Consider the following 10,645-nt stretch of genomic DNA (forward strand, 5'->3'; position numbering starts at 1 on the left):
CACGGGTCATCTCAAGGACTGTTTACAAGAAGCCAGGAAGCAGCTGACGTTCTTCCCATTTTATGGATGGAGTAACTGAGGCACAGAGAGGTTAAGTTACTCGCCCAGGATGGAACAGCTGGAAAGTGGCCCTGGTAAATTTATTCTCAGGCAGCTGACTCCAGAGGCCTGTCCTTAGCCTCCACGACAATTTGGGTGGGCATTTCCCTTTCGTGTCTTCACTCTGGAAGGAGTCCCAGCACCCATCTGTGACTGTCCGGGTGAGAGCTGGGGCAAGCAGCACTCCTCTGGGGCCTCAGTTTTCTCGCCTGAAAAATAGGAGTATTAATAATGACACCCTCCCTACCCGGCCGCGAAGGCAGGTGTTGTAGGAAACCGGGCATGTGCCAAGCGCAGAGCCTGGCAAGGGACCCCCAACTCCTTTAGCCCCCTCCCCAAATCCTCTGGCTTGAAGCAGCTGGGACCCGCGTGGGACTGAAGGGCTACCCCTTCTGGCTCTGTCCCAAGCAGAGGGGTCCTCTTCCCACCCGTCCAGGCTGCGGCAGACCGCGGGGTGAAGGGCCCCCTCCTCCGCGCCAGGCCGCGCCGGGAGGCCGCTCGGCACCATATTTAGTCAGGGGGAGCGGGCAGCCCCGGGCTGGTATGCGGCGCTGGGAATTCCTGCAGGAAGGCGCCCACGCCTGCCCTTTTTGGGATGCCTCCCGCCCGGCACCCCCCACCCGCCAAGCCCGGGGAGGGAGCACGGGCCGGGCCCGGGAACCTCGGGGCCGGGGCCGGGGCCGGGCGGGGAGCGGGGCGCCCGGGCTGCCTGCGGGTCCGTGGCCTGGCGCGGGGCCAGCCCATCGCCTCGACTGCCTTTTATGGCCTGTGTGTGCGTGCGTGTGATGGAGAGGGGAGAAGACGAGGGAGAAGACGGAGAGCCAGAGAGAGAAGGAGGGAGAGAGGGAGAAAGGCAGAGAGGGAGAGAGAGATACGGACCTAGAGACAGTAAAAAGACAGAAAGCGGGAGAGAGTGTCAGGAGAGGAAGAGACAGGTACTAAGAGAGGGAGTGGGAAGGGAAATTTTTAGGGCGCTTTTCCATTTGCGAGGGTTTCTTGGGGTGGGGAGGAGAGCAATTGAAGGGAACCTCAAGCCTCTGGCACTCACTCACATTCTCTTTGAATCCTGACAAGCACCTTGTAAATTACATAATTATCTCACACACTCCTTCCTCCCTCCTACCCCACCCTAGCCCCTGAAGTTTGCAGCTGGGGACACGAACATGAAGTCTATTAAGGGGGAATGACTTGCCCAAGATCACGCAGCTGAGTGACACACCCCGGCGGCGAAGTCGACAGCAGTGTTTTTGTTTTGTTTTGTTTTGTTTTGTTTTAATTTTGGCTGGGGGGGGGGGAGTGGGCAAATTGGGAAAAAGAAAAACTTTCCCTTCTCACCCAGTTCCCAGCAGCCGGGGGCTCCTGCCTTGCACTTTGCAAAGTTCAACAAATCCCCTTTCCCTACACTCCACGCGGCCCCGCCGGCCCCCTCTCCAGGCGGTGGGAGATGAGTAAAATGGGGAGGGGCGGAGGCGCCGAGTCAGAACCGCCACGGCCCCCCACTTGGCGAGCGGGAGGTTAAAGCCGGAGCGACTGGAACCGTTCAGGAAGGACAGGAAAGAAATCCTCAAGCATCCCCTCCGGCGCTGCCCGCCTGACCTCTTTCCCTAGGGACCCAGAGACTCGGGGACTCCTCCAGCCCCGCGCGCCCCTGCCCAGCGCGCCCTGGGTGCCGTGCGCCCAGCCGCCCAGCGCGCCCCAGGACCTGGGCGAAAGCGGCGTCCTCGAACCCTGCAGGGGGCGCTGCGGGAGACGCAGCGAGGAACCCTCTCCCACTCCGCCCCCCTCGGCCACCTCCCATTTCCCACCCGAGGGCAGCTCCGGGTCTATATAGAGGGGTGTCCCGGACGAGCAGGGAGATTTGGACGCCCCAGCCTGGGAGGTGTGCGGGATCCGAGCTCTCCATCCAGTTTCTTCTCCGCTGTCCCCGCCCCCAGTTAAAGACCTGTAAGTAGTGCTGGTCCTCTGAGAGAGTTTGGGTGGAGGGCTTGAGGGTCCAGCAGGGCATCCTACCGGGGCTGGGGGCCGGTGAGTGTTTCTGTTGTCATCCTCTTAGGGACTAGGGGCAAGCTTCACTCGTTTCATTTCTCTCTGTTCCATCATCTTAGATTTCCCCCAAACCAGCATTTTCCCAAGGTTGCCAATAATAAGTATCACCTTAGGACTACTTGTTAAAGATACCCATGCCAGGGTCCAACTCCAATCCAATAAGAACCTCCAGAGAAACTTTAAAAGTAAGAGTCCCAGATGATTCTTGTTAACAGGCAAATCTGGGAGCTGCTGCCTCTCCCTTAGACATTTCGGAGATTCAGCTTTGATCAATCAGGCTTCTAACTTTATTCTAGGCACAAAGAAATTGCAGCTGAACTTCACTGAAAAGTCATTTGCCATCACCTAGGCAGGTAAAATGATGCTCCAACTGGATTTGGAGGCATTGCTTAGTTGTGTTGACGTGTTAAATCACTTGAAAACACGTGGGCATAGGCTGGCAGCAAGGGGAGTGTTTGCCATCAGCCTAGGGGTCTGTTCGTTGATAACCCCAGGGAGATAACGCTGATGATCAGTTCACTGATCTGATCCCAGTTTTCTTCCAGACCTCCCTCGCCCCCACCAAGCACACAAACACACTCCTCTCATCCAGCAGATTTTTAAAAATCCAGGTTGACCCCAGGCTTTCAGGTACCAGGAAGAAACCAAAGTCTCCATTTGCATCCAGGATTTGCAGGTGAACCTGGGTTAAGAGCTGAGATTTTCTGCAGAGCAGGGGCTGCAAATGGTACCTACCCAATAACTTGGGCAAAGTGAGAGAGGGCATGGCTACTCCCTGCTGTAAATTTTCTCCATGTGTAGAGGGTTGGTGGGGATTTTGCTGCTCCAAGACAGGCATGGTTCAAAGCCATGCTTGTCAAGAAGGAAGATAAAGTATTGGGAAACCCAGGGCCTGGAGCCTTTGGTTACAGTATTAAGAACTGACAGTTTATATTGCAAACTAGCCAGGGTTTGACAAAGGGGAAGCAGGCAGACTGTTAGTAAACTGCTTTGCATGCTCATGTTTTGTTTGGTGCCATCTTTTTTATTTGTTTGGCTTACATAAAGATATTATTTTAGCATTTTTTTAAGGAGAGGGACTTGAAGATGAATTGAACTGAAAGTTGTAGATAGCAGTGTGTAAAAATAGGATATTGAGAATCATTGAAAGAAAAAGCAGTCTTTCTTTGGTGCTTTCCCATGGAAATAGCTACTATCATGGGGTGCTTATGTGCCAGACACTGCAGTGATATTTGGCATCATTTATCTCATTTAATCATTGCACCCACCTTATGAGGGAGGTATTAGGATGCCCGTTTAGGATATAAGGCAGCTGAGGCTCAGAGAGGTTAAGTAACTCACCCCAGGGTCACACAGTTAGTGAATGGTAGAACCCATTCCTGGGTCTGTCTGATGCCAAGTTTATGTCCTGACTTCACCATCCTTTTTCTTTATGGACAAAAACCTCTTGTCGAAGTCAGGTTTCTGGTGGGACCAAGTGCTTCCAGCAAGGCGAATATTTATCATCTTCTCTTTGGAGAAAACACAAACTGACCTTTTCTGAATTTAAAATAAAATGTACTGTTTGTCCCCTGGTGCTGTGGTCTCTACTTTGAGCTGGTGACCACAGGTTGGTTATGACACTGGTGTCCTAAGGATGCACTAGCTGGGTCTTCAGGATGCCTCCAGGTCTTGCCTTGGTAAACACCATGTTTTTTTAAATAATGTCTGAAATAGGCATGTTATTCCGTACAAGGTATTCGTTATGGATTTGTTATCGTTACTTTTCTGTGCGAGGGCTGGGATGGAGGCAAACATGCCCATTTAAGGTAGCGTTTTCCTTGAGGCCCCTTGCAAATTACCCAGCCTTGCAGCCCTGTTGGTCTCGGCTCTGGGGAGTTCTCTGCCCTTGTCTTCCTCCTTCCAGAACAAGTGCAAGAGCCTGGAGGAGAAGACATTTGGGAGGAAAGTGGAATTATTTTATTCCCCACCTTCCTTTTATTTGTAAGTTTTATTTTGGGGGGAAAATAATCTCCTTTCTGCAGTGATATTAAATCCAAACAGGTGGATTTTATGCTTTAAGTACAACTGTGTAATTCTGAAATCGGATATACATTAGATTTTCTAGAAAACCAAGTCCAATTTGCAATCCATTGGGATCCAAGAATGTCACAAGCAAATTTAGAAATCAGCTGCATGGGCCTCCCCAAGCCTCAGTGTTTCTACCTGTGAAGTGGGGCTAACTGAGAATAGCTAATGTTTGCTGAGCGCTTATGCCAGGCAACGTGCTAACCCTTTTTACAAGCATTCTCATTGAGTCTTCGCCACACGCTTTTTTAGGCTAGATACTGTTCTTACTGGTCCTCTTTTACAGATGTGGAATCCGAATAACTTGCTCAAGGTAGCTCTACTAGTCAAAGAAGAAGACAGGAATCTATCAACCTAGCCTAGCTCTTTTGACCTCTAGTTATATTGGTCCACCTGTGATTCGTTGAGGGTCACGACGGAGGGCACCCTGTAAGAGTCCACATGTGACGGGGAGAAGGCTGGCTGGCTTCCACAGGGGGCCTTTGTGCTCCCTGGTTCTCCTTCCTTCATCCTCAATCTTAAAACACATTTAACTGCAGCTGCACAGTTGAAGGAAGGCCAGGTTTGGAAGGCCAAGCAAGAATTCCAAGGAACTTTTGTACATGATCAGAAGGACCAGTGTCTCTGCACCCTTCATCAAGGGTTCAGGGGCTCAGGAGGAAGATCCCCCATCAGAGCCACTAACAAAGGACGGTAGGAGTTCCCTGGTGCTCACACAGCCTTGGCCTTGCTGTGCCGACTACCCCCGCCCCGGCTCCCCTCCCCGACTCCCCCTCTGCTGCCCCCTGCCCCCCAACCCCGCCCATGTTCCCTCCCACCCCCGCCCCCCAAGCATGCAGCAAATGATACAGAGTCTCAGAAGGGGCCAGTGTTTGAGGTCACACAGGGTCATTTTGGCCATTCCCCAGTCTGCGGGCAGAATCTCTCTCTCCCTCCTCACATATACCACCCCCAACCCATCTCCAGATGCAATCACAGTTAATATATTCTCCTGCCTCTTTCCAAAACTTCTCCATTCAAATCTTCCCTTTTCACATAAATATCAGCATTCTGTGGATCAGTTTTTATTTCACTTAATTATATCTCTTCAACATCTTTCTCTATTAGCACGTGATAGTCTTTTTCCCCCTTTTTATCAGCTGCATAATACTCTATTATTTGAAAGTATAGCGTCTGCCTTAAACAATTCCTCTGAAACATACGAGGGTTACTCCACCATTTCTTATAAACAATGCTTCCAGGAACATCCCTGTGTATCTATTTTTGTCTGTTTATATGAGTCTATCTGCAGGATAAATTCCCAGCAATGCAATTGCTAAGTTAAAGGGCATGCACATTTAAAATCAGTAGATATTGCCCTGTAAAAACTGTGAATTTTAACTTCTAACAGCCACATGTGAGAGTGTACATTTATTTTAAGCTGGGTTAGGCCAGGGTTGCAAGATACAAAACATAATGGAGCTTTTAGGGCCAGACACAACCATTTTTCTGTATTCCAGGAATATCCTCCACAGGGGCTACCATACCTTTCACTAACCAACTTTGCTTGGGTGGGAGGAAAAAAATAATTTAGGTTTACTAATTAAAATAACTTCCTTCTGGAGTTACTTTGAAAAAATTAGTACTCAAATGAGTTAGGCCAGCGACAGAAGGCAACAATAAAGAGGCAGATTCACTGCTCAGCTTTAAAGCTGAGGTCAGGCTTCCTGGGGGTGGTGGGAAGTGCAGGTGGTGGGAGAGGAGCGGGGGGCAGGCCTGGGAGCAAGGCAAAGATTTTCTGCTAAGAATAAATCAGGTGTCAGACAGGTCTGGGTTCAAATCCTGACTCCAGCTCTTACAAGCCAGGGCCTTTAAATTCCTTTACCTTCCAGGGCCTCAGTCATCCTAGCAATAATGTGGGAAAAATAAATATTACCCACCTTGCCAAGCACTTCTGAGACATAGTGAGATGTTGTCTATAAACTCCCTGGCCTGAATCTTGACAGGTACCAGGGCCCCAATAAATGCAGTGTCCATTACTAATAACAGATTACAATTTGGGGCCTGGAGATCTGGAGCATTTGGAGCATGCAGTCCCTCTCCCTGCCCCCCAACCCCCACCCCCTACACATTTGGCTCTTCCCATTCCTGGGCCAGCCCCTTCCCCTGTGTTCCCAGGCCTTAGGCTGGTTTCTTCATTGCAGAGTTCCTTCCACCTGATGGCTTGGGTTCTAGAGCCTGTGCAGAGAGCTTTTATTTGGTCTGTACAGCATTTGAAATGTGAGCAATAGTTCACCTTTTATTTTTGGTGGTCGTGGGGTATTTGATACCTAAATTCAGACTTCTGGCTTCTCTTGACAATCTGGCAATGCAAGACCTACCTTGTCATTGGGTGGTCAACAGCTGGAGGTGAGAAGCTGCCGCCCACCCCTAGCTGGCCACCTCTGGCCTGGGTCACTCTGCCCTGCTCATCATGACCCCTGGGGGCACTTGGGTTTTTGTGTCTGTTCAAAACCTTGAGCCAGAGGCTTGGAAGTGAAATCTCAAGGGAAGCTGTTGGCCAGATCCGATGATGTGCAAATACTGTACTCTTTGGCTGGTTTCCAGGCTATTTTATTTCTTTGTCATTAATGTTCATGCAGAGGGGCAAGATCTTTTACCCCTGATTCCTCTGGGGAATATAAAACTGATGGTAATACAAACTGTCTTCATAAAAGCAGCTGAAATTTCCCAGTTGGTTCAACTTTAGCCCTTTGATCTGGAATCACAGGTGCCATAAAATAGAGCTAGGCCAGCCTTCCATTTAAAAAAAAAAAAAATTCCCAAATGAAAAACCTAAGGCTTAGAGAGGGAATGTGACTTGCCCAGGGTCACTCAGCAAGTGAGGGGCAGAGCTGGGACGTGTAACTCAAGGCCCTGTGGTCTTATAGAGGCTATCGAGTGGCTTATTTGTGCTCAAAGAATGAAGCATTGAGTTCTTGGTGAGGATGCCATGACTGTGTACATGACCATCGCACTCAGATGTGTCAAATATTGTAAGCGCTGTACTTGTAGAGTCCTTTGCTTTCATCAAAACCTTCGAGAGCTGTCCTTGATCAATGGCCTGCACTTAGTATCCATCAATTCTAGGTTAATAACCCAAAGATGTCCTTTCAGTCCTTGGAGCTGATGCAGGGCTTGGAGGATGATGGAGAAGGAGGGATTGATGAGGATGAACCGAGATAGGTGGTACCTTGGTTTCCCATGGCCATATGTAACAAAGGACCACAGACTGGGCAGCTTAAAACACCAGAAACTTATTCTCTCTCCAAAAGTCCTCAGTCAAGGTGTTGGCAGGCCAGGCTCCCTCTGAAGGCTCTAGGGGAGACTCTTTCCTTCTTCTTCCAGCTTCAGGTGTCCCCCAACAGTCCTTGGCTTGTAGATGCATCACCCCTATCTCAGCCGTGACCTCACATGCGTTCTCTTCTCTGGGTCTCTCCTTAATGAGGACATTTGTCCTTGGATTTAGGGCTCATCCTATGACCTCATCTTCACTAATTATGTCTACCATGACTCTGTTTCCAAATAGGGTCACATTCTGAGGTTCTGGGTAGACATGAATTTTGACGGGCAGTACCCAACCCAATAGAGGTAAAGTCTTCTAAAGGTGGGGCCAGCTGGCCTGATGTGCTCGCCTTCCCCCTGTCTGTCTGACCTCCTGTGGTTGGCAATCCAGGTTGCTGTTGACTGACAACTGTCCTCAGCCACAATCGTCTTTCCCTAGAAAGCCCTAGTTTTTACTCAAAAGCAGTGGCTCTCAACTGGGGACAGTTTTGTCCCCCAGGGACATCTAGCAATGTCTAGAGACATTTTTGATTGCCATGATGGGGTGGGGCTACTGTCCTTCAGTGGGTCAAGGCCAGAGATGCTGCTAAACATCCTACAAAGAATTATCCAGCCCTAAATGTCCATAGTGCCAAAGTTGAGAAATCCTGGTCTAAAATAATCACTAGAAAGGAGCAGCAGAATTCAGCGCTCGAGAATTCTACTACTGGGATTGTGCTTCTCTGCTGCAATTTTGTAAGCTATTTTTCTTTCTTCCTATGCTTATCCTAATGTGTGCCCTGACACATGTTGTCTAATTTCATCACCCCAAATTTAAAAAACTCAAGGCTCTGTGTGCACACTGAGGCAAGCACCTATATCACGACAGCCACGTCCCCTGGAGCCTTCAAGTCTTCACATCTTCAAGATGTGTCCCATGCATGCCTTCTTTCTTTCTGTCTTCACATTCTCTGCCTGTTTAAGAGAAGGGACACAAAGCAGAAAGGGACTGTTTGACAATATATCTTTATTCATACCCCACCTTAACCAGCCAGGTGATGATAGGCAAGTTGCTTAACTTGCTGTGCCTCGGTTTCTTCATCTGTAAAGTGGGATTCTCAAAGGGATTAAATGAGATGAGAGCTGGCAGGCCATCAGATTCAGCAGCAAGTGTTATTCATCTGCTAGACTCATGGAATTGTCCCCAGGGCAAAGGCAAAGTGAGCGTCCTGGGTTGTGTGGTGGGGAAATGACATCTGTGGCCAAATACAGTTTGGGGAGCCTTGGGCTTGAAAAGTGAGCTTGCTTTTGGATTTCAGGACCTGCCAGCCCCATTGGGTGTCCCGACATACGCATCTCGGTGAAGGGGACGGAGCAGGTAGCACTTTCCAAATGGATTTGACCAAAGAATCATTTTTGAAGAGTTTCTCAACTTCTCTGATTCCCATCCCATCTCCTGAGTATTTCAGGGGAGTAGGGTTCCATGGAGCACACTCTGGGAAACACCCTTCTAGCAGGACCACGAGCAACTTTTTCCTTATCCTCTGTTTCTTTGACCAAAGTGGAATTCACACATCGTAACTGTCAGAGGCATCAAAGCCATGGGAAGCAAGCCAGTTTCTCTCTCTCCTTTTAAGGACAGAGAACAAATCCTTGCACTTGAGCTTGTTTGTGTTTTCTTGGATTCTAGATAAGAGATGGTTCCTGGCAAGGGGGATTCCTGGATCCCTTTTCTTTTTTTCCCTGTTACATATTTTTTCTGATTTTAAGGCAACACATCAACATCACAATTAGGAAGCGTGGCTTACTTGTCACATTGCTTGGAACAAAGTACTCTTCCTGTCCCTCAGGTATAATTGGCTTCCATTTTAACAAATTTTCATTGAAGTATATGTATATTCAGAAAAATGCACATACCATGGCTTGGTGGATTTTTTTCCAAAGTGCTCAGATCCCTGTAACTGGCGCTCAGATCAAGAAACAGAACATGAGCCCCCAGAGGCCCCCACTATATCCTACTCTTCCAGTCACCACATGCCCAAGAGTAAACTTATCCTGTCTTCTGTCACCATAGATTGGTTTTGCCCTGACTTTGAACTTCATACAGTATGTCTTTTTGTGTCTGGCTTCTTTAGCTCAAGAGTATGTCTATGAGATTCTCCTTATTTTGGTATGGAGTTTTAGCTCATTTAATCTGATTTGGGAAACATTTTGAATGCTAATGATATACCAGGCACTGGGCTGGCTACCTTACATGACATTTATTGCAAATACTCCTTTGGGCTTCTGCCAAATGCATCAAGCTCATGTGAGAGGCAGGACAGCACAAGCTCTGGAATCAGACCTGGGTGCGGACTTGAGCTCTGCCGCTTAGCTGTGTGACCTCAGGCAGATTACTTTCCCTCTCTGAACCTCCGTTTCCATATGTATAGGGTGGAGTAAAACTTGACTCTTAGGACTGTGGTGATTGATATTCCCTGATGATGCTGCAAGTGAGGAATTTGGCCCAGGGCCTGTAAGGGGTCCAAGAGTGCTAACTACCACCGCTAGTGTTCAGAAAACTCAGCCCGTGGCATCCACAGACCAAGAGGGACATCATGCAACATCTACATTGCTTGCAAGTAGAAGATCATTTTATAAATTGTATATAGTAACATTGTTCCTTTAAGGGAAAATTCCAGTACAATTTCCAGTAGAAAGAACAGTATCCCATGTCCTCCATGTACATATCACTCAGCTTCAACAGTTACCAACACAAGAGCTAATCTCATTTCATCTCCACCCTGATTGTTTTGAGATAATTCCCAGATGTATCATTTCATCTGTAAATACTGTACAGTGTCTCAAAATAAATTAAAGACTCTCACAATACCCTTTTCACACCAAAGACTTCAACAAATGCCTTAATATAAAATATCTTGTCAATGCTCAGAATTTCCCAATTTTCTCATGAATGTTTATTATTTTAGGGAAGGGGTTGTCAAATATCATTTTTTCTAACAAATATATTCAATTTCCCAAAGTTTTCCATTTAAAGTGTGACCTTAAAAAATGTAATATATACCTTTAGCTTTGATTTGCCCTGTGTGTGCGGGTGTGTGTGTATGTGATCTCTATCAGTGCATATCTTATTTTGTGCTGGTTATATTTT

At 48.0% G+C, this 10,645-nt stretch overlaps 1 protein-coding gene across 4 annotated transcripts in view; it reads left to right on the forward strand.

The window, feature by feature from the left end:
- The first annotated feature begins 1,915 nt into the window (after window positions 1–1,915).
- MYH11 (myosin heavy chain 11) overlaps window positions 1,916–10,645 on the forward strand; it is a 145,060-nt gene continuing 136,330 nt past the window's right edge. For all 4 annotated transcript variants that reach the window (XM_037814262.1, XM_037814263.1, XM_037814264.1 and 1 more), the window contains exon 1: window positions 1,916–2,043. The gene's annotated coding sequence lies outside the window, so the exon portion shown is untranslated. The remainder of the gene's footprint in view (window positions 2,044–10,645) is intronic.

Source organism: Choloepus didactylus, chromosome 21 (genome assembly GCF_015220235.1).
Source record: "Choloepus didactylus isolate mChoDid1 chromosome 21, mChoDid1.pri, whole genome shotgun sequence".
Taxonomy (NCBI): domain Eukaryota; kingdom Metazoa; phylum Chordata; class Mammalia; order Pilosa; family Megalonychidae; genus Choloepus; species Choloepus didactylus.